At 36.3% G+C, this 25,612-nt stretch overlaps 1 protein-coding gene across 1 annotated transcript in view; it reads right to left on the bottom strand.

The window, feature by feature from the left end:
* The window catches only part of GPC5 (glypican 5), a 1,453,242-nt gene that overhangs the window by 143,488 nt on the left and 1,284,142 nt on the right, over window positions 1-25,612 (bottom strand). The window lies entirely within an intron of this gene.

Genomic DNA, 25,612 nt, shown 5'->3' with positions numbered 1-25,612 from the left:
TGACTCTTATGAACCCCCCTCTGGTATCTTCAATAACACAGTGACTTAATGGCATGTGTGAATAAGACATTTGCTTAATCCATCATGCCGGAAAGTATTTTCCCTAGATGATTCTAATTCCAAATTATACACACCCCTTTTGTTCCTAAAGACTCTAGTCCATCACTTACACAAAAGTTAGTTCCTTTCTAAGCTTAGCAGTTCAAAGTGGTTTGCAAAAAACTTCTTTTCTGGGCACTTCGACAAAGGTTGCAGTGAACAGTGACTGTCCGACAGCGAGGGATCCTGGTGAGTTTTCAGGTCATTGGCATTGGTGTTTTGAAACTGGCAATTCTCTTCCCTGTTTCATTTAGCCTGCAATAATGATCATGCTTTTCTTAGACAATAAATGGATTTTGGATACCAAATTTTAGAAATTGGAGGGTTTTTGTTTTATTTTACCTGTTTCATTAGGATACACTCATCCCTTAATCCTAGAAATAGACATTACATTTTTCCTCATTGTCTTACATTATATTCTGGAGTCCAAATTCTGCTTGTTTATTGGGTAGCATTTGGAACCCTTATCTTGCGGTCTAGCAGCTGCCAGGTGTACAGTTTTCTGGGACATCATATAGATACTGTAAGGCTAGATTGTGGTCATCTTCCCTGTGCACCAGGAAGGATTTTTGACATTTCATTCAATTCCCTGTGTATCCCGTTCTCTGTATAATGGATGGAATTGTTCTGATACATATCCAGTGACCTTTGCTGGATTCTTACTATACCTTTATCAGAGTCCTCCATCTCCACAGTTCTCTGGAGATAGAGTGCACTATAGATATACAGAGAGAGAAAACACTTCAGATATCCAGAAAGGAAATTGCCACAAATCAGGCCCATTCTGTGGATAGGTATGCAAACCCAGGCCCACATTTTTTCCTACATTTTGAATTAACAAGTTTGAATGGTCCCCTGGGTAGGTGATTCTTGATTTTATTGCAAAAACAACTTTTAGTAAAGGAAAATACACACCCTTTGCACAAGTTTGCCATCCTCTGTAAGTAGAACAGTGAAGTTTATCTTTCACATTTCAAAATTTTCCCCATGTAATCTTTTTTTCTATGACCCTGACCACATTTGTCATAAGAATAAGTAAATCTTTATAAGAAAAGTAGCAGTGGATTTAATTTCAGAATATATTTACGTTTATGTACATTATGTAACATCAATCTTTTCCTCATTATACTCTTATATTTTTATTTCTGACAATTACACAGAAACAAAATCCTGAGATTATAAAATCATTACTTTAATTTATGGAATTATTTTAGTATAACTAACCAAAATTAACCAAAAATTGTATCTATGAATAATCAAACATGGGCCCATGAAAAATCAAATATTTGGAAGGTTTAAGTCTTAAAGTAAGATCTATTATTGAATTACTTTTATAATATTTCCAAATGCCTCTGCTTATGTTTTCAAAACCTTTTTAAACCTTTATTATCTCAGTCTAGTTTTATTGAATGAACTGGTTTCTGCCTATATGGATGATACATAAATATATAAACTAAAGGGCAGCCCTTCAATGGCATCTCAGGACATTGTAAAAGCAGAATGTTTTCTTTACCCTTGACTTATGTTAAGTATTCAGCTCAGGTTAGAGAAATGGTTGTTTCATTGCCTGCCCTATTTTTCTTTGCCAGAGTAGATAGAGTATGCTTATCTATTAAAAGCACTCCAAAGCAACATTAAGCCAGGACACCTGTGGAGCTTGTCAACACAGGTTCTCAAACAGGTCACTGGTTGCTGGGGCAGCTTCAAGAACAGAATAACAAGCACTCTTTGGTAGGGTTAACAGCAGTTTCAGTGCCTTCCTGTGGTCTGTGAAGAAGAGCAACTTAACAAGGAGAGGGAAAGATGAAGAGAGGGGATAAAAACAGTATCTAAGGAGCCTTGGAGGGAAGACTTTCTAGATGTGGTCAACCTGGAGCTGAATCTTGAAAGATGAGAGGAAAGTAGCAAGGCAAACAAGCAGAGGAAGGATATTCAGACAGCAAAATTAAGAAATCAATTGTAAGCATGAGGTATTCAGAGAAATATGGGTAACTCTATCTTGCTGGCATATAAATGAAGAGGCAGGAAGTAGCAGAAAATGGAGGGATCTTCTTATAAACATGAAAGAATATTCATGATTTTTGTTACTGTTATTATTAGCACTAGATTGTATGAAGAATAAAATCTTATATTTGGGGTTTTATAATGGAGATGGAATGATTGACTCCTGCCACGTTCACTGAATTCAGTGGTGAGAGACAAAGTCTCCAATCCTGAGTCTTATATCATGGATATTTCTTCATCATTGACAATAAGGAAAAAGAAAAACTTAGGCAACAATATGTGCTGCATTTCAGAAATAATAAGTAAACTACATGTTAAAATCACCATGTTTTTGCATATAGTCTGTTGGATCAGAATCTTCAAAAACTAGATTAATTCTCTAAGCATTCTGCACACACACACACACAAGTTTAGATCATAGCTGAGAACTGGAGACATAGACAGAAAATGTGTTTGTTGTGTGAGTCCTTGTCCGTCACTGTGAGATAGATTTTCCATAATTGTCATTTCTTTCCTGCTTCCATGTAAACTCTAGAATCTTCTCTGTTTCAGGATATCTATATTTTCTCTACTGTATACAGTGGTTAATCCTTGGTATAGTACAGCAAGAGTTAACTAAATTCTCCAGACTTGAGAAAATTTATGAGATAAAATTCCAAAGTAAGTATAAACATCCAAGTCCAGCCCCTCATGCAGTCCAGATAGCATTATTACTGATAATGAATGAAGTCATCATATGTTCCTGTTAATTCTTAATTCTCTGTTTTATTTGCTGTCAGGAGACTAGAGTTATACTGATCAAATTATTTTGTTTACTTAATCATTTAGAATTATTTCCCTTCCTAAGCCTTCTTCCAGCTCACTATTTCTTGAATTTAGAGCTCACGCTGGAAAAGGGAGAAATAGGAGGAAATTCTGATTCATAAATAGCCTTGTGGAATTAGTTATTAAGAAATGTTCAAAATGTAGAGTTTTTCAATCTTACAGTCTATAAATAGTACTTCTAGGGTCTCATCTGAACAAGAAACATGCACACACTCTTATAGAAAAGACGAGTCAAGTCTTTTTTCAGGAACCTGTGCTGATCGCTCAACTGTTTTTGAAAATAATGCTTAATTATATTTTTCATTGCAACATGTATACGTACAAAATCTGAGTACCCAACCATGGAATAAATGAAGTTACTATGTTGCTTATCCGATTCTTTTTTTCTTTTGAGAGGAAGTTTTGCTCTGTTGTCCAGGCTGGAGTGCAGTGGCATGATCTTGGCTCACTGCAACTTCTGCCTCCCGGGTTCAAGCAATTCTCTGCTTCAGCCTTCCGAGTAGCTGGGATTCCAGGCACCCAAAACCACGCCTGGCTAATTTTTGTGTTTTTAATAGAGACGGGGTTTCATCACCTTGGCCAGGCTGGTTTTGAACTCCTGAACTCGTGATCCACTCGCCTCGGCCTCCCAAAGTACGGGGATTACAGGCGTGAGCCACCGTGCTCGGCCTAAGCAATTCTTTTTATTATGTTGTTTGGCCAAGTGCTTTTTAGGAAAACAGTTGTTGTATGGGATGTGGAAAAAAATGTTCACATTTGAATATGGCTCTTACAAGCTGCCTCTTACTATCACAATTGAAATATCTTCATATATGCCACAATATCCCCAAGGCTCACCCCTTTTTCATCTATAAAGAGGGAATGATGATATCTAAGATGGTTGGTATACAATTTAAATGGATAAAGAAGGTAGAAAAGCTTTGTCAGTTGTGAAATTTTCTGTTTCTGTGTTGTTTTCCCCTGGTTGTCAGTGGCAATGTTCTTTATACAACTAATGAAACAAAACAGAAAAGAAGAAAAAGTAAACAATCCAAAATTATGTGGGAGCTTTTCATCCAAAGATCCACGGTTATCTGGGAATAATTCTTTGTTCATAGTCACATGAAAAATAGCTTCTGATGATCTATCAACAGTTCCCACTGCTCTGATTTATGCCATAAAATCTGTATTCTTATCTAATGCAGGAATATACATTAAGTGATTGAATAGCAAAGTTTTGAGCAGCAAATGGGAGGGAAAGATCATATTTAACATAATAACACAGAAAGTTCCTATATTCACTGACTTCCATGAAATCCTATCAAATGTAACTGGTAAGCTATTTTCTTCCCCTCTAGAGCCAGAGTAGGATTTAAATCACCTTTCTAGGTATTACGTGACAAATAACAGGAATAAATTCAGTTCACCAATAAGAAATGTGCAGATAAAAAATAGAACTGGGAAGACAGAGGTCATTCACTAAAGAGGATCACTATTTTGAAGACAAGCATTGCAATTCTGGAATTGCTTGGTGAGCTATGGGAACAAAGGCTGTTACAGCTATTTCTGTAGGAAACTGCTACACTCCTTACCAGAATGGGTGTAACATTTTGTAAGTCCCAACAACATATGAGTGATCCATTTTCTCTGTATCTTTGTCAATATTTTGTGTTGTCACTTTTTCTTAGACATTCTGATAGGTATGTAGTGTCATCTCGTTGTTTTAACTTGGATTTTCCTAAGAGTTAAAAATATTGAACTTTTTTTTTTTTTTTTTTTTTTCAGATGGAGTCTTGCTCTGTCACCCAGGCTGGAGTGTAGTGGCACGATCTCGGCTCACTGCAAGCTCCGCCTCCCGGGTTCACACCATTCTCCTGCCTCAGCCTCCTGAGTAGCTGGGACTGCAGGCGCCTGCCACCATGCCCAGCTAATTTTTTGTGTTTTTAGTAGAGACGGGGTTTCACTGTGTTAGCCAGAATGGTCTCGATCTCCTGACCTCATGATCCGCCTGCCTCGGCCTCCCAAAGTGCTGGGATTATAGGCGTGAGCCACCATGCCTGGCCATATTGAACATTTTTTATGTCCTTATTTGCCATCTATATATCTTCTTCGGTGAAATGTCCCTTCAGTCTTTTGCCCATTATCTCACTGGATTTTTGTTTCGAGTTCTTTATATATTCTTGATACTAGTCCACTACTCCTTGGTCTGTGGATAGCTGTCTTCTCCCTTTTTCTTCACATGGTCTTCCATGTGTGTGTAAGTGTGTGTTTACTAATTTCTTCTTATAAGGACACCAGTCATATTGGATGTATGGTATATTAGTTTGCTTGGGCAGCCATAACAAAGTATTATAGCCTGGGCGGAGTAAATAAAAAAAAAATTTCTCACAGGTTTGGAGGCTAGAAATCTAAAATCAAGGCATTGGCAGGATTGGTTTCCTTTGAGGGCCTTTCTCCCTGGTTTGTGGATAGCTGTCTTCTCCGTTTGTCTTCACGTGGTCTTCCATGTTTGTGTAAGTGTGTGTTTACTAATTTCTTCTTATAAGGACACCAGTCATATTGGATTGACGCCCATTCACATGACTTCATTTTCCCTGAATTACCTCTTTAAAGGCCCTATCTCAAAAAATCAGCTACACTCTGAGGTACTGTGAGTTAGGACTTCAACATGTAAATCTGGAGGAGGCACAAGGAATTTAGTCTATATCATGTGGTTTGCAAATATTTTCATCCAGTCTATAGTTTGCTTTTTCATCCTCTTAACAGAGTCCTTCAGAGATGAGTTTCAATTTTGATGAAATACAATTTATCAGTTTCATTTTATGGATCGTGGTTTTGGTATAAAGACTAACAACTCATTGTGTAGGTGCCAGAATCTTTACTGGCTTTTCCTATATGGTTTTGCCAATTTTTTTTTTTTTTTTTTTTTTTTACTGTCTTGTCCTTATGGTTTTACCTTTCACATTTAAGTTTGTCACCATCCTGGGTTGATTTTTAAATGAGATTCATTTTAATTTGTATAAAATTTTCTTATCTCATTTTGGGTTAGATGTAATGGTTTGTGCTTCTGAGAAATAGGCCTGTTTCATCTATGTCATCAAATTTTTGGGAGTAAAATTGTTCCTAGTATTCCTTCATTATATTTTGATGACTACAGTGATAGACAGAATCACTGAAACAATGTCCCATTTCATTCCTGATATTGACAATTTGTGTCTCTTTTATCTTTTTTGTCAGTCTTACTAGTGGTTTATCATTTTTTTTCATCCTTACAAGAACTATTTTAAAATTTATTTTTTGTTTTAAATTTAATTTCTGCTTTATACTTTTTCATTTCTTCTGCTTGTTAGGGGTTTATTCTGCTCTTCTTTTTCCAGGTTTTTAAGATAGGAGCTTATAGATTTGAATTTCCCTCTCTGCTAACACAGCATTTAGTATTACAAATTTCTCTTTCAACTGAAGCAGTTTGGCACAATTTTGATATGTTGTATCTTTATTAAGTTCAATGTAATTACTATTTTTTTCTCTTGAAACTTGCTGTTTAACTCATGGTTTATTAGAAGTGTGTTTTTGAGTTGGAGATTTCTCTTTACTCTTTCTGCTATTGATTTCTAATTTGATGCCATTGTGGTTTGAGAACATGTTCTATATGATTTTAATTATAAGTTTGCTGAGATGTTTTTATGGTCAAAGATTTAAACTCTCCTTGAAATAATTCTGAGGGTTCTTGAAAATAATATGTGTTCTACTGTTTTGGAATGGCCTATAAAGTAGATTAGAGACAGTTGATTGATGGTGATATTTTCTCTGTACCCTTGATTTTCTTTCTAGTTGTTCTATCGATTAGTGAGACAGAGATATTAAATGCTCCAATTGTAGTTGTAGGTTTATCTCTTCAACAATCAACTAGGAAATAAAAATAAAAGTTTACAGTGGGTATATTTAAATGATAAATGGGTATATTTAAATGATAAATATTTTCTACCATAAATGCAAACAAGACTTTAGTGTCCCAACCAGCCATGACAGTGTACAAGTTGAGGCAAGTATTTTGATGAAATTTCAAATTCATTCATGTTAATTCAAAATGTGGTGGATTGTATAACCATATTAACCTAAATTTTTAATAAGTAGGGTCATGTGGCAAAACGTGATGCATGTAATGGTGACATTATTGACAAAGACAATTTTTACTTGCAACTCTTATGATTTGACCTATTTCTTTTTTATGTCAGAGCATTTTCTTATTTTTTAATGCACATCTTCTGTATAACTCAAATGCATTTAACATTCAATATAAAATTTCTGTTAAGAAGTGGGACTGTATAAATAGTGCACCAAACTCAATTTATATTTTTTCAGTACATGACACACTTTTAACTACAGCATAATTAGTAACTTTTATAATGCAGACTATTTTTAGAAATTTCAAAACAACAGAATAAAATAAACTTGTACAAATTGGGTCATTATTCAGTCTTATATTTTCAACAAATTCATCATTGTCACATAAAAATAATTCTTCCTAGGATATCATTAGGTGTTTAAAGAATATTTAAAGGATCTCTTATTTGCTTTTATAGTTCATCGTTTCACAAAGCTTGATCCCCTGACCACTTTTATCAGTCTCTCACAAGAGCTCATTAAAACCTATATAACTAGATGCCAACAGGTTTGCTGAATTAGCATCTCTGGGCCAGAGCCTGGGGAATTCTGGAAAATAAGTGTTTTAAGCAAGGTCCCCAAGTGGCTTCCATGCATGCTAAAATTTGAAGATCCTTCCCTAATTGCTTAATATCCAATGCAGACCATCAATTTGTAATTTAAAATGCAAATGAATAATTATATTTAGACTTTTCGCTTTGTTTTAACTTGTTCTATTCTCTACTATGTTTTACATTTAAAACTGTAGACAATTATTATTCAACTGATTTTTTGCAATTCTGATAACATCATGTAATTTTTAAAAACTTTTTTTCTTTTGTTTCCATTCCTCTAAATTACTCTTCTTCTCTGTCACATTAGGATGGTAAATTATCTGGAGGCCATTTCAATGACATTAGTGAGTTCAACATTTATTTTTTGTCTTCTTTTGAATTAGTAATACCAATCTGTTGGATTTTCACAACTTCCTTTAAGATATATCTGATATTTAACATCATTTACAGAGATAATTATTGTAAATTAACACTGCTGTGCCCTATATAACTATGATAGGATTATGTATGACTTGACTATTATGACAATTAAAACGTTTGGAGTTATTCTGGAAGCTTATGTACAGGCTAGAAACTTATTTCTCCAGTGTCTTTTTCTGCACAGTGGTATTTCTGCCAGTGGCTATGAGTAGAATTTACCAGAAAGACCTAGCATTGTTGGAGAGCCACTAAGATTACATCCATTTTGAACAAATTCAGTCTTCTTAGAAATCTTTTTCTACAAAGTACACTTAAGCTATGGCATCCACTTAAAACAAGAGGAGCTATGGCCAAGACCAAACTCTCTGGGACTTATTCTTCCTGCACTTGAACTACTCACTTTGGCAAATTGCATTATGTTTTACAATTGTTGGATAACTTCCTTTAAAAAGAAGTATACATCTCTGCCCATAGCTATGTGACTTCAAGTACCTCCTTGAAGGTGGAGTATACATTTCCACCCCATTATCTGGCTTGGCTATGTTGCTGATGTGGGCCAGTAGAGTGTGAGGAAAAGTGACAGAGTGCTAATTTTGAGCAGAAGTGTTAAGTGGCACCCATGTCTCCCCTCCTGTCATTCTTTTCTCACTGCCACTGAAGGTCACTGAATGAGAAGACACAGGAGGTAGAGCAGCACTTGCTGACTCAGAAGCATTAACATAAAACGTGAGTAAAACAAATATGCTTCCTATAAATCATCGATATTTAAGGTTGTTACTGAAGCAAAGTGGAGTAATATACTAAGTTGTGTGTAGACATTAATGCTATGTTGATGTGACCTATTATCTTAAGAGGGGGTTTCGGCCATGCACAGTGTCCTGTAATTCCAGCACTTTGAGAAGCTGAGGTGGGTGGATCACTTGAGATCAGGAGTTCAAGACCAGTGTGGCCAACATGGTGAAACCCTATCTCTATAAAAAATCCAAAAAAAAAAAAATTTAGCTGGGCGTGGTTGTGCACACCTATAATCCCAGCTATTTGGGAGGCTGAGGCAGGAGAATTACTTGAACCCGGAGGCGGAGGTTGCAGTGAGCCGAGATCGTGCCACTGCACTCCAGCCTGGGCAACAAGAGCGAAACACTGTCTCAACAACAACAACAACAACAACAACAACAACAACAATTAGCCAGATGGTGGTGGGTGCCTGCAGTCCCAGCTACTTGAGAGGCTGAGGCAGGAGAATCACTTGAACCTGGTAGGTGGAGGCTGCAGTGAGCCAACATCAGGCCACTGCACTCCAGCCTTGGCAACAGAGCTAGACTCCGTCTCAAAACAAAACAAAACAAAACAAAACAAAATAAAACAAAAAAAAGCAAAAAAAGAGGGGGTTTCCAGCTAGATGCTGCTGGTAGGCATATGTGAATCACAGTTTTATATTTCTATGATTGTAACATATTTTATAGTGAGTATTTTAGAAACACTTTTGCACTTGCTGACCTTTCTCTAATAACATCTCTTCTCCCCAACCTTATGTATTGCTCCACAACTTTTTCTAACCCTGCTATCAAACTTTCACTCTCTGACTTTTCTTTATAACACATTTAGCATTACTGATAAATTAGAGCTGTATTTCTTATAAACACTATCAGGAAAAGTCAAAGACTTTTGACTTATCAATTGAAGTATGTCTTTTCTTATGGCGTTTATATCTGCAGTAGAATAGAGAATCACTTCTATTGCCAAAGATTACTATCATAAAATATATTTTAAGCACCCTAGTACAGTTATTACTCTATTTGAGGCAGTAAGAGGGTATGTAGTTGAGAAGAGGCAAATAAAAAGGAGACAAATTCTGATCATCATTGGAACTTTTGAGTATAACTTAAAGTACACTGCTGTATCAAAAACTATGAGCACTGATAAATCCAAGTATCATGGGGAGATTTCTATTGACTTGGAAAAAGCTATGAATTGCAAATAGTTTACTCTTAATTCACCTAATGGTCAAGTTCTTCAAAATTTGTTTTATATCTTTGGATTTGAAGTTAGTTGAAAAATAAAACAACCATGTGAATATGTTTCTCATGCTGATTCTACAGAAATAAACACTTAAAATATATATACTGAACATGACCATGTTCATGATAATGCCTTCATTCCGTCTTTGGAAATGCTCTATTCCTTACCTTGTTCACAAACTTCCGTAACTAATTAGGGTCTGTGTTGGTGTCTCCTTGCAATAATTGGTCATCTTTGCCCATGAAGTTTTGAGATCTGGGATCTAATTGTCATTTCTTGGCTCATGGCCTCTGCCAAAAATCTAATTCAATTAACAATTCAGGTAAAGGACCAGAAATCCAAACCAAGCCAAAAGCCTTCCAATCACTTTGCAACTTATATCAGATCTTGCCTCTAGCTATAAAAAGTTTATTTTTTTCCAAGCAGATATACTGTATATTTTGTAGTATTGTAGCCTAGGCTGAGAAGGATTAAAGGTGTTCTCATTACAACCTGGCTGGTCTTTCCTTGGATAAGGGAGTCTAGCTCTTAGTACACAAGCATTTTTTTTTGAAGAAGAAGAAGAGCTTTCATTTGTGTTTTTCTCACTATGATTACATGGGAACACTGGCTGAGTTTCTCAATTAAACTTAGTAACATGCTTTTTCCTACACTGATACATAGCAGATCTGTGCTATTCAGTGAGCCTTTCTTGCTACATTTGTCCTGTTGTCCATCAAGCTAGGCAAGGGCTGTTGGAAACAAAACAACAAGCAGAGGAAATAGATTCTAATTAATAAGTATAGGCTCAAAAGGTGAGTCTGCATCATACAAGAGGCACAGGTGGACAGTCAGGGTGCATTTCTTCTCTGTTAGGTTCAGCTTTCATTATCCACTTCTAAAAGACTTCTATTTGTGTCTTGGGCTTTGGTCAATGGAATGTACCAATATGAATTTGTAGCATGGTAGCAGAATAAGGAGACCGAATGTACATGTGGGTCAATTCAGTTTGCTATAATGAAATAAAATAGACTGGGTGGCTTGAACAACAACCATGTATGTCATATAGTTCTGGAGGCTGGAAATCCAAGATTAGGGTGCCACCATGGTCAGGTTATTGGTGAGGGTCTTCTTCCTGGCCGTGTCCTCTCATGGCCTTTCCTTGGTGTGTACATGCAGAGAAAGAGATCTCACATATTTTCATCTTTTTATAAGGGCATTATCCCAATCATGGGAGCCCCACCCCTAGAATTACATCTAATCCTAATTACCTGTGAAGGGCTCCACCTCTAAGAAACATCACATTAGGAATTATGATTTCAACATATGAATTTTGCAGGGACACAAACATTCATTCTGTAACATTGAAACACAAATTACTTTAAGTATGAACAGTTCAATTAAATAGATTTATAATATGCTACGTGAATGCTTCAATTTGTCTTGATAAGTTAGCGGAAAATATTAGAGTGTTCCATTACCAGGGGAGGCTAATATCATCCTGGAAGTAGAGGACATTTCAACTCTCTTGACTAGAACATACAGGAGCAGGCAGAGAAGGGCTGTCAAAAGACCATTTGATGGCTAAGGGCAGTAAGAGGAAAAATCATATTTGGACAAAGTAGAATCTAACCGTGGGAGCTAGCTCCATACTTCTTTGAAGGCTTTGTTTCACCTTCATTTTCCAACACTAGTGCTATCTTATGGAAAATTTTTTTCTGATGGAAAATTCTCCCATTTGCCAGTCAACAACATACTTCCAGCCAGATGATCAGACCAATATGTTTTAATAGCATTCTAGATATAATCACATATAAGGTAGAAAGAAAATGAGGTTAAGCCTTATTTGTATTAAATTCATATAAAATTTGAATTATAACTTTTAATTTTTGGATTATGCATAACTGATTATGTATAAGACATTTTGTAAATGGTTCCCTACAAACATGGCAAATGAATCAATTGTACAATAAAGGGAAAGAGATATGAAAGGAATTGTTTTTCTGTTCATTTAATTGTATGTTATTTATTATATTAATATTTGTTGATGGACTACTTCTAGGCTGGGTACCTCAACAGAGTCTTTCTGTGACCCAGGCTGGAGTGCAGGGCACAATAATGGTTGACTGCAGCCTCAACCTCCAGGGCTCAAGGGATCCTTCCACCTCAGCCTCCCCAGTAGTTGGGATTACACGGGTATGCCACCACACCAAGAAATTTTTTTTTTTCTGGGGTCTTGTTCTATTGCCCAGGCTGGTATTAAACTCCTCAGCTCAGCCAATCCTCCTGCCTCAGCTTCTCAAATTGCTGGGACTACAGGTGGGAGCCACTGCGCCCAGCCCTTTATTGCCTTTTAAAAGCTTGAAAACTCACTGTTTAATACTATTTAATAAGAGAAAGATGGAAATTAAAAAAAAATTAACTTTATGTATTGCTTTCCAACATAGACATATTGTGAGCCAGGAATGCAAGTCACATATATAATTTTAAATTTTTGAAAAGCAACATTAAAAAGGAAAAGATGTAGTTGAGATTAATTATGACATTATGTATTTATTTCACCCAATATTTACAAAAATTATTTCAAGAAAGAAAGAAATTATTGATGAGATTTTTACATTCTTATTTTTTCTATACTATGTCTTTAAATTCTGCTGTATACTTTACACTTACGGTATATCTCAATATGGAATAGCTACATTTCATTGCTTTTATAGCCACATGTGGCTAGGTGCTTCTGTAGTAGACATTGCCCTATAAAAACTTACCCAGAATAAAATTCATATTCTATTTAGTCTTGGTAAACTGCGTAATAACCTGTCTTGACAAAAAGGAAGTAAAATGAATTGTCAATAGAAATCAAAGTTGGAATATAGAACCTCGCTAGAAATAATAAATTATTTACCTTACTACACTAAATTCAAAACTTATTTGAATGAATAGCCAAATAAAAATTCCTTGAAGTTAGTTTTAAATTATTAGGTGGAGCTTGTTGGCAAGACAAAAAAATGACCACTAGAGATATGTCACTTAATTTCACATGCTTTCAATTTAATCAGAGTAACACAATCACTAAACTTTTTGCCATAATATTAATTCTAGTACATCCATATTTGCAGACCCATGAGCACTGTTCTTAATAAAGACCCTACACATAGAGATCATTAAAGATCTTACTTAGAACATAGTATTTAGACACATACATGTATTCAAGTTCCACATAAGTGTATATATATATATACTCATATATATACACATATTGAGTATATATATACACTCATATATTTATACACTAAGAGTGTGTGTGTGTATATATATGTATGTATATATATATGTGTGTGTATACATATACTCTTAAGCAAAATATTCAAATATACAGAACTCTTATTATCTGAATATGCCCAATAATGCAAAATTGACTTCTTAGTATTAAAAAATGCATAGGTAAAGTTCTTCCATAAGTGGATTTCCTCCTTTTTTCTTAAACCAAAGGACAATAACCAATAGGTCATCATTTGTAATATTTCACATATTAGTGGTTTTGTGAGTTTAAGAAAGAAATCATATATAAAGAATAATTTAACTTGATGAATTTTGAAATCCTGTATTATTGAAAGGATTTTGCTTCTGATAATTTTCCAATTGAGAAAATCATCTTCAAAAGAGTTTGGCTAAAAGCCTAGAGATAAATTGGCTTTTAATAAACATAATTTTCCTTTTTAATTGTTTTGGTTGCAGAATGAGAAAACTTTATTCTGCATTAGTAGTCAATATATATTCATAGAAATTCTCTCATATTGCCATGCAACTTCAGCATTCACAGTGGTCTAAGCAGCACTTCATAATACCAAACTTTACTGTGACTGCAATTTTTTATTAATTTTTATGTTTGTTGCATTGGAGAGAAAGGGTTATTTTTGAAACATAAAAGCTTAGGAAAGATTTTGCAAATTGGAATTTAAGCAAAGCATTGTTTTCTTGGTTTACTCCAACAATTTAAGGGTAATTAGAAATGTAAACTTCCAACGCCAATGAGAGAAATGACTTCAGTGTGTCATCCAGCCAGAATTACTTGCATAGTCCAAGTTAACATATTTTATTTCCAATGAGGATAATATTAGAGTACAATTTTATCCAGAATTATAATGGAAACATACATTTTATTTCTTTCATGGAACAATGGTATTTAACAAAATAATGGGTAAAGAATAAACTAGGATCTCTAAAGCTCTGAAAACCTATTAAATATTAAACGAATTCCCATGTGTGTAAAATTTTAGGTGATATGTTCATTTCTTTATTTACAAATTGATATTCCCAGGACTATATTTAAACTTACTGAACAGAACACTAGTTAATTAAAATCTACATTTTAGATTTGCATACCCTTCCCCCAATTAACAGTAACATACTGCTCAATGTTGTGAATAAAATATATCTAAAGTATTTATATTCTTTATGAATAAAGAATATAAATTTTTAAATAAACTTATAACATCTTATAAATATAAAAAAATACATCAATTTTAATAATTCTTAATAAATTATTTATAATGACTTTATATAATATTAACTCTTTTCTATACCAAAAACTTTTATCAGGTAATTAAAATAAATGGTTTACAGATTCAAAGAGTTCTACATGACAAATAAAGACAAAAAACCCTAGACTTTCAAAAGGCAGACATAATATTGCTTTTCTGGAGAGGTGTTTATCTCCCTATTTCTAAATAAACTACTTATATAATTATTTCTGAATTTCTAGTATTAGATATTATCTATCATATCTCCTACAGTTAAGGATAAGGATTGAGCTCTCCTATTCCTTAGCCCAGTCCCCCAAGGGACACATGTACATATTCTTCCCTATTCTCTATTTTAATTAATTTATTCTTTAAGAACAGTCCCTATTGCATGTCAGGTATTATTGTGAATTCTGGTAATTGATAAAAGTCCTTGTGCTCATGGAGCTTATATATTATTGGAGGAAGGTAGAAGTAAATAACTACATTACATAGTGCATTCGAAGGTGGTAAGTGCTACTAAAATATATATATATATATATATATATATATATATATGCCAGGTATAGGGATGAGGAGTATGAGGGTGGGGGAAGAACTGAATTTTAAAATAGGTAGGTCTCTCTGAACAATTCCCATTTGAGCTTTAGAGGCAGGTCAAGCAGCCACTGTGAATATCTGAAGTGGAATATGCCGGGGCGGGAGCCAAGGAGACCAGTGGTGCTGGAGCAAAAAGAACAAGGGGGAAGTCATGGAGGGAGGAGGGAGCGGAGATCACATAGAGTTACATATGCAAGACACTGATTAGCTTTTTCTCTGAATGAGATGGAGAGCCATTGGAGTTTTGAGCAGAAAAGTGACATGCATTCACAAAAATAACTGTGGCTGCCCTGTTGTGAATAGGCTATGATGGACAAAAGTGTAAGAACCATTAGGACACTGTTGCAATAACCCAGAAGAGAAAATGGGGGCTTGGGCTGGGGAGGTAGCTGGAGAGGTGATGAAAAATGTCTGGATACCGGAAACATTTTGAGATAGAATCAAGAGGATTTCCTCATGGATTTCTATTGCTTCTGATGGATCATGGGGTAACTCAAGGATTCATCCAAGATTTTTGGCCAGAATATCAAGAAGAACAGAATTATTACTGAGTTTGAAAGTAATGTGAATAAAACAGAACTTTGGGGAGGGGGCAAGAGAAGAGAAGAATTCACTTTGGAAATTTAAGATGCCGTTTAGACATTCTGGGTAGAGATGTTTGAATAAAGATTTGGATAGACCAATCAAGAATTCAGAGACATAGAGCTATATCATCAGCATGTATAGGGATTTAAAGCCATACACTGGAAAAGATCATTCAGGATGTGAGTGTAGAGAGAACATAAGATACTTGTGGAGGAAACTGTGGATTTTCATTGTTAAAGGTTTAAATAAAAGGGCAGAATATAGTAAAGGAGGTAACTAAGGACCATGCCACTGTGAAGCAGGAGGATCAGTGCTTGGTATTCTGCAAGCTACTCTCCCTTCCATTCAGTTCCTCTAGAGAGTGCATGTCCCATCTCCTATAATAGCGGAGAAAAGTAGTTACCTACATCTTTGAAATGACAGGGGTTTCTGGAAGAGCTTATCATTTAAGTCCTATCCTGTCCCCTGACATTTAAAATGCATGTGAGGCCTTTATTTCCTGATCTTTTCTGAGTTCAGAGATTGGAATTAGCTTTTATTTTCCCTAGTATTTCTTCCCAGAATGAGTTCAATTTTTAGATGTCTCTGGTATGCCAAGTCATTTATCACTTTTTCGTCTATTCGCCAAAAGGCGAATATTCCAAAATAGATTGCTAGAATGTGGATTATGAGATAAAGGAATATGAAGAAACTTGTGATGTGTGAAATATACAAGAAATGGCCTCTATAGATATTGCTCTAAAGAGAATTTCTTCTTCCTTTCTTACAGTTATTCCACTGATTGAAGTCTGTGATACTTAATAGCTCTTATGTCTAATTATATCAATATGCAGCTGGATTGATACACTCCTGCAAGTGGTTGGGGCTCCTTCACTGCCATGTATGTCCCTTTTGTTGCAGATATTTCAAGATTCAGCATCATTTCAGACCCTGAAAAATCCCTGAAAATTGAATTCTCAATAGATAATGCAACTCCACATAATATCTGGATTTTGTAAATGCTTGCTAATAGATTGTTTTACAACGTGGGTGAGTTTAGGTGTGTAGGTGACTTCCACACATTGAGAGCCAAAACATCAAATTTTAATGTTGTTCTGGTGAAAGAGACATAATATTTGATGGTTCATGAAGAATACTACAACATAATAAGCATTTTAGATCCAGGGTTATTTCTTTGTATGACTTATTTCCTTTTATGGCCATCAATCCAAATTTTAAAAATAATTTTTTAATATATTTAAGATGCTGTCATGTGTCCTAAAATGACAAAAATAAATTAGACACATGTTTAATCATCATTATAGTTTGGTTTATTCACTCATATTTTATTGCATAAAACAAGTCAAATTATTTAGCATGATGTCAAAGTCTTAAGTGTAAACCTCTTGGGGGAAACAGCAAAGAATTGGGAACAATATTACAGTCTATCATGTGAATTTTATCGCCACAATCAGAAACTAATACAAAATCCAGAAGAAACCCTAAGAAAGATACCTGTAACCTGAAGAAGGTGTAGACTAGATGCCAAAGACAGAGAATGATCTGAACGGAAAATTTTGCAGCTAAACTATTTTCCCTTTTCTGTATGTATCAGGGCAAAACAGTGCCTAATTTTCACATTATTTTCTATCACGAGGCAAGAAAACGCATCTGTCAAATGTGGCAGAGTAACCTCAGAGAAAAGATGGAGACAAGCTATCATTGTAAATGTATGCTAAATAGATGGTTCAACATTAGAAAATGTAACAAGTTAATTAATTCAACACATTCATAGACTTCAAAAGAAAATTTAGGCAGCATTGCAATAGAAGCAGAAACACATTTGAAAAAGTCCAGTATTTATTTGTTAAAAACTCATACCAAATTGTAAAGACCATTGATGCTGTGAAGAAACTGCATCAACTAATGGGCAAAATAACCAGCTAGCTACATAATGGCAGGATTAAATGCATACATAACACTATTAACCTTAAATGTAAATGGGCTAATTGCCCCAATTAAAAGACACAGACTGGCAAATTGGATAAAGAATCAAGACCCATCAGAGTGCTGTATTCAGGAGACCCATCAGAGTGCTGTATTCAGGAGACCCATCTCATGTGCAAAGACACACATAGGCTCAAAATAAACGGATGGAGGAATATTTACCAAGCAAATGGAAAGCCAAAAAAAAAAAAATGCAGGGGTTGCAATCCTAGTCTCTGATAAAACAGACTTTAAACCAACAAAGATGAAAAGAGACAAATAAGGGCATTACATAGTGGTAAAGGGATCAATGCAACAAGAAGAGTCAACTATCCGAAATATATGCACCCAATACAAGAGCACCCAGATTCATAAAGCAAGTTCTTAGAAACCTACAAAGAGACTTAGACTCCCACACAATAATAGTGGGAGACTTTAACACCCCACTGTCAATATTAGACAGATCAACAAGACAGAAAATTAACAAGGATATCCAGGATTTGAACTCAGCTCTGGAACAAGTGGACCCAATAGACATCTACAGATCTCTCCACCCCAAATCAACAGAATATACATTCTTCTTAGCACCACACTGCACTTATTCTAAAGTTGACCACATCATTGGAAGTAAAACGCTTCTCAGCAAAGGCAAAAGAACGGAAATCATAACAAACAGTCTCTCAGACCACAGTGCAATCAAATTAGAACTCAAGATTAAGAAACTCACTCAAAATTGCACAACTACATGGAAACTGAACAACCTGCTCCTGAATGACTACTGGGTACATAACAAAATGAAGGCAGAAATAAAGATGTTCTTTGAGACCAACGAGAACAAATACACAATGTACAAAAATCTTTGGGACACATTTAAAGCAGTATGTAGAGGGAAATTTATAGTACTAAATGCCCACAAGAGAAAGCAGGAAAGATCTAAAATCGCCACCCTAACATCTCATTTAAAAGAACTAGAGAAGCAGGAACAAACAAATTCAAAAGCTAGCAGAAGTCAAGAAATAAGTAAGATCAGAACAGAACTGAAAGAGATAGAGACACGAAAAACCCTTCAAAAACTCAATGAATCCAGGAGCAGGATTTCTGAAAAGATCAACACAATTGATAGACCACTAGCCAGACTTCCCAAAACTTAAAGTATAATAATAATAAAAAAAAATAAAAAATAAAAAGAAAAAAAGAAAAGATAGAATAATCTAATAGATGCAATAAAAAATGATAAAGGGGATATCAACACCGATACCACAGAAATAAAAACTACCATCATAGAATACTATAAACACTTCTATGCAAATGAACTAGAAAATCTAGAAGAAATGGATAAGTTCCTGGACATATATACCCTCCAAAGACTAAACCAGGAAGAAGTCAAATCCCTGAATAGACCAATAACAAGTTCTGAAATTGAGGCAGCAATTAATAGCCTACCAACTAAAAAAAAAGTCTAGGACCAGACGGATTCACAGCCAAAATTCTACCAGAGGTACAAAAACGAGCTGGTACCATTTCTTCTGAAACTATTGCAAACAACAACTATCCCTAACTCATTTTATGAGACCAGCATCATCCTGATACCAAAACCTGGCAGAGACACAACAAAAAAGAAAATCAAAACCACAATGAGATACCATCTCACACCAGTTAGAATGGCGATCATTAAAAAGTCAGGAAACAACAGGTGCTGGAGAGGATGTGGAGAAATAGGAACACTTTTACACTGTTGGTGGGACTGTAAACTAGTTCAACCATTGTGGAAGTCGGTGTGGCGATTCCTCAGGGATCTCGAACTAGAAATACCATTTGACCCAGCAATCCCATTACTGGGTATATACCCAAAGGATTATAAATCATGCTGCTGTAAAGACACATGCACACGTGTGTTTATTGTGGCACTATTCACAATAGCAAAGACTTGGAACCAACCCAAATGTCCAACAATGATGGACTGGATTAAGAAAATGTGGCACATATACACCATGGAATACTATGCAGCCATAAAAAAGGATGAGTTCATGTCTTTGTAGGGACATGGATGAGGCTGGAAACTGTCATTCTCAGCAAACTAACACAGGAACAAAAAACCAAACACAGCATGTTCTCACTCATAGGGAATTGGACAATGAGAACACATGGTCACATGGAGGGGAACACCACACACTGGGGCCTGTCATGGGATGGGGGACTAGGGGAGGGATAATAACAGGAGAAATACCTAATGTAGATGATGGGTTGATAGGTGCCGCAAACCACCATGGCACATGTATACCTATGTAACAAACCTGCACTTTCTGCACGTATACCCCAGAACTTATAATAACTAAAAAAAATATATAAAATTTTTAATACAAGAGAACTTCTTAAACTTCATAAGTCCTATCAAAAGTCTGTTTCATGTAGTAATATAATTATTTTAGGGCATTCCCTTTAATTAAGGGAAAAGATACGATAACCTTCAATATCACTTCTTCTGGGCATAGTATTGGAGAGCTTGGCAAATATCAGAAGATGAAAAAAAAAAGATATAAATACTTGGAAGGAAATACAATCTATTACTTTTTGGAGATGCTGTTATCACCTATAGAAAAGGCTAATCAAATAAACACAATGCCATCAGGACTTATAAGCAAATTTAACAAGGGTGTTAATAAGTGATGAACAACCACACACACAAATATTCAAAATGCATATCTGCAAACTATGCAAGGTCTAATATCTGGAATCTATAAGGAACTTAAACAAATTAACAATCAAAATCCAAATAACCCCATTAAAAAGTGAGCAAAAAATATATACAAACAGTTATCAAAAGAAGACATACAAGTGGCCAACAAGCATGAAAAACTGCTTGTAGTCGTCCCTTTTCACACAGATATAAAGAACTGCCTGAGTTTGGATAATTTATAAAGGAAAAAGGTTTAATTGACTCACAGTTCTGCATGGCTAGGGAGGCCTCATGAGACTTACATTATGGCAGAAGGCGAAGGGGAAGCAACGCACGTCTTACATGGAAGCAGGAGAGAGAGAGTGAGGTAGGAACTGCCAAACACTTTTAAACAATCAGATCTCATGAGAACTCACTATCACAAGAACAACATGGGGGACCCCACCCTACACCGATCTAATCACCTCCCACTAGTCTCTCCCTCAACACGTGGGGATTACAGTAGGAGATGGAATTTGAGTGGGGACACAGAGCCAAAGCATATCATTCTGCCCACGGCCCCCTCTGAAATCTCAGGTCATTTTCACATTTCAAAACACAATCATGTCTTCCCAAGAATCCCCCAAAGTTTTAACTCACGGCAGCATTAACCCAAAAGTCTAAGTCCAAAGTCTCCTCTGAGATGAGGGAAGTCACTTTCATCTATGAGCCTTTAAAATCAAACACAAATTAGTTACTTCTAGGATACAATGTGGGTACAGGCACTGGGTAAATATTCTCATTGCAAATTGGAGAAATTGGCCAAAACAAAGGGGTGACAGGCCCATGCAAATCCAAAATACAGACAGGCAGTCATTAAATCTTAAAGCTTCGAAATAATCTCCTTTGAGTCCATGTCTTGCATCAAGGGATGCTAACGCAAACAGTAGATTCCCAAGCCCTTGGGCAGCTCCTCCCCTGTGGCTCTGCAGAGTACAGCCCCTGCGGCTGCTTTCACAGGCTGGCAATGAGCACTTGAGGCTTTTCCAGGTGCATGTGCAAGCTGTTGGTGGGGTCTGGAGGATGGTGGCCGTTTTCTCACAGCTCCACTAGGCAGTGCCCTAGTGGTAACTCTGTGTAGGAGAAACAACCTACACATTTTTCCTCTTCATTGCCCTAGTAGAGGTTCTCCATGAGGGCCCTGTCTCTGCAGCAGACTTCTGCCTGGACATCCAGGCATTTCCATACATCCTTTGAAATCTAGGCATTGTGCTCCCTTGTCTTCTGCATACCTGCAGGCCCAACCCCACATGGAAGCCACCAAGGTTTGGGTCTTGCACCCTCTGAAGCAACAGCCCCAGTTGCACCTGGGCCCCTTTGAGCTATATCTGCAGCTGGAGCTGCTGGGTTGCAGGGCACCAAGTCCTGAGTCTGCACAGAGTAGCAGGGCCCTGGGCCTGACCCATGAAATCATTTTTCCCTTCAAGGCCTCTGAACCAGTGATGGGAGGGGCTGTCGTGAAGATCGTGACATGCCCTGGAGACATTTTCTCCATTGTCTTGGCTATTAACATTTGGCTCCTCATTTACTTATGCAAATTTGTGCAGGTGGATTGAATTTCTCCCCAGAAAATGGGTTTTTATTTTCTACCTCATGGCCAGGCTGTAAATTTTCCAAACTTTTATGCTCTCTTCCCTTTTAAATAAAAGTTTCAGTTTCAGATACTCTCTTTGTGAACACTTATGACTGAATGCTTTCAGAATCAGCCAGGTCACCTCTTGAATACTTTGCTGCTTAGAAATTTCTTCCACTAGATGCCCTAAATCATCTCTCTCAAGTTCAAATTTCCATAGATCTCTAGGGCAAGAGCAAAATGTCGCCAGTCTCTTTTCTAAAGCATAGCAAGAGTGACCTTTACTCCAGTTCCCAGTAAGTTACTTATCTCCACCTGAGACCACCTCAGCCTGAACTTCACTTTTCATATTACTATCAGCATGTTAGTCAAAACCATCCAACAAGTCTCTAGGAAGTTCTAAACTTTCCCATATCCTCCTATCTTATTATGAGCCTTCTGAACTGTTCCAACTTCTGCCCATTATCCAGTTCCACTGTTGCCTCCACATTTTCAGTTTACCTTTATAGCAGTGCTACACTCCTGGTACCAATTTCCTATATTAGTCCATTTCACATTGCTATAAAGAACTACCTGAGACTGGGCAATTTTAAAAGGAAAAATGTTTCATTGGTTCACAGTCCTGTATGGCTGGGAAAGCCTCAGGAAACTTACAATCATGGTGGAAGGTGAAGGGGAAGCAAGCCATGTCTTACATGGCAGCAGGACAGGAACTGCCAAACACTTTTTAACCATTGGATATTATTAGAACCCACTCATTGTCATGAGAATAGTATGAGGGAAACCACCCCCATGATTTAATCACCTCCCACCAAGTCTCTCCCTCAATACCTGGGGATTACAATTTGAGATGAGATTTGGGTGGGGACACAGAGCCAAACCACATTAGTGCTCATCATCACTAATCATCAAAAAAATGCAAATCCAAATCACAGTGAGATATCCTACACCCGTCAGAGTGGCTTTTGGTAAAATGTAAAAGAAAAAAAAAAAAAATAGCCGATATTGGCGAGGCTCTGGAGGAAAGGGAACACACATACACTGTTGTTGGGAATGTAAATTAGTTCAGCTACCGTGAAGAGCAGTTTGGAGATTTCTCAAAGAAATAAGAGCTGAATTACCATTTGACCCAGCAATCACATTACTGGGTATATATCTAAAAGAAAATGAGTCATTCTACCAAAAGACATTTGCACCTGTATATTCACTGCAGCACTATTCACAATAGCAAAGAAAGGGAATCAACTCAGGTGTCCCTCATTGGTGAACTGGATCAAGAAAATGTGGTGTATGTACACCATGTAATACTATGCAGCCATAAAAAAATGAAGTCATGTTCTTTGCAGCAACATGGATGTAGCTGGAGACCATTATCCTAAGTGAACTAACTCAGAAACAGATAGATAAATACTGTAATTTCTCATTTGTAAGTGGGAGCTAAATATATGGTACACATGGATATAAAGGTGGGAACAATAGACACTGAAGACTATTAGATGGGAAAGGGAAGGAGAGGCACAAGGGTTGAAAAACTAACTGTTGCATACTATGCTCACCATCTGGTTAATGGAAACATTTGTACTCCAAACCTCAGCATCAAGCAGTATCCCGTGTAAAAAACCTGTATATGTACCCACTAAATCTAAAATATACATTGACAAATAGTTCTTCCATATCGGCAATAATTGAATTGAAGGTGTAAAACTGTAATAAAAATTGGGACACTGTAAAGTATCTTATAGTTTAAGCTATAAAAAAAAAACCTAAAACCATTTATATAGAAAATTTTAGGAATTGATCTTAAAGGAAATCCAAATAAGTGGAGAATTATGTCATTTTAATGAATGTGATAATTTAATATTAAATTACATTATTTTTCCAATAAATCTAATATGGTCATTGATTTTAATAAAATATTTGATTCTAAAATGAGCATAATTTTTCATAAATAACTTGATTAATTTTTAAAAATGCAGAGGGTTAGACTTGCCTTATCAGACATCAGAACTTATTACAAATATACGGGGGAAAATGTGGTAACAGGTGAAGTTTTAGTTTCCATTAAGAAATATTAGATCTGGCTGGGCACCGTGGCTCATGCCTGTAATCCTAGTACTTTGGGAGGCTGAGGAGGGTGGATCACCCAAGGTCAGGAGTTCAAGACTAGCCTGGCCAGCATGGCAAAACCCCTTCTCTACTAAAAAAATACAAAAATCAGCCGGGCATGGTGGTGGGTGCCTGTAATCACAGCTACTCAGGAGGCTGAGGCAGGGAGAATTGCTTGAACCCGTGAGGTGGAGGTTGCAGTTGAGCTGAGATTGCACCACTGCACTCTAGCATGGGTGACAGAGTGAGACTACATCATAAATAAATAAATAAATAAATAGAACTACTGGATCTCACTGGCAACGGAAAGGGAAAGGAAAATTACTGATGGCAGCATACTACTAATGGTAAATAAGCACATGAAAAGATGCTCAACATCATGTCATTAGAAAATTGCAAACTAAAACAATGCTTTGCTACTACATACCTATTATAACGGCCAAAATCCAAAATACCAATACTACTGAGTGCTTGTAAGAACAGTGAGCAGAAATAATTCTTATTCATTGCTAGTGGGGATGCGAAATGGTACATCCACTTTGGAAGACAGTTTAGCAGTTTCTTATGAAACTAAGCGCACTCTTAGTATATGACTCCATAATTATGCTCCTTGGTATTTGCCAAAAGAGTTGAAAACTTATGCCCACACAAAACACGCACAAAAGTGTTTATACTAGTGTTATTCATAATTACCAGAAGAGAAACAACCAAGGTACATTTCATAGGCAAATGGACAAACACTGTATGGTGTAGCCATACAATAGAATATTATTCAGTGCTATATAAAAAAGGAGAGCCGTCTGAGTGTGGTGGCTCACGCCGGTAATCCCAGCACTTTGGGAAGCTGAGGTGGGTGGATCGCCAGGTCAGGAGTTCGAGACCTACCTGGCCAATATGGTGAATTCCTGTCTCTACTAAAAATACAAAAATTAGCTGGGCGTGGTGATGTGCGCCTGTAGTCCCAGCTGCTCAGGAGGCTGAGACAGGAAAATCCCTTGAGCCCAGGAGGTGGAGGTTGTAGTGAGCTGAGATCGTGCCACTGCACTCCAGCCTGGGTGACAAAGCAAGACTCCGTCTCAAAAACAAAAAACAAAAAAAAGAGAAAGAGAGCCATAAAAAGGCATGGAAGAACCTTAAATGCATAATACTGAGTGAAAGAAGCCAATATGAAAGCCTATATACTATGTGATTTCAAATATAAGACATTTTGAAAAAGGCAAAACTGTGGAGACAGTAAGATCAGTCATTTCAAGGGGTCCCTGGGGAGGAAAGAAAGGAGGAATAACTAGATAGAGCACAGGGGATTTTTAGGGCAGTTAAACTGTTATTCTGTGTAACATTGTCATGGTGGGTACATCTTATTATACACCTATTAAAATCCATATACTGGACAACACAAAGAGCGAACCCTAATATAATTATGAACTTCAAATAAAAATGATTTCTCAACATTGGTTCATCACTTGTAACAAATATAACATACTAATGTTAAAAATACCAC

Source organism: Pongo abelii, chromosome 14 (assembly GCF_028885655.2).
Source record: "Pongo abelii isolate AG06213 chromosome 14, NHGRI_mPonAbe1-v2.0_pri, whole genome shotgun sequence".
Classification (NCBI taxonomy): Eukaryota; Metazoa; Chordata; class Mammalia; order Primates; family Hominidae; genus Pongo; species Pongo abelii.
The sequence above is the reverse complement of the archived record's forward strand: the minus strand, read 5'-3'. Positions and strand labels throughout refer to the sequence as shown.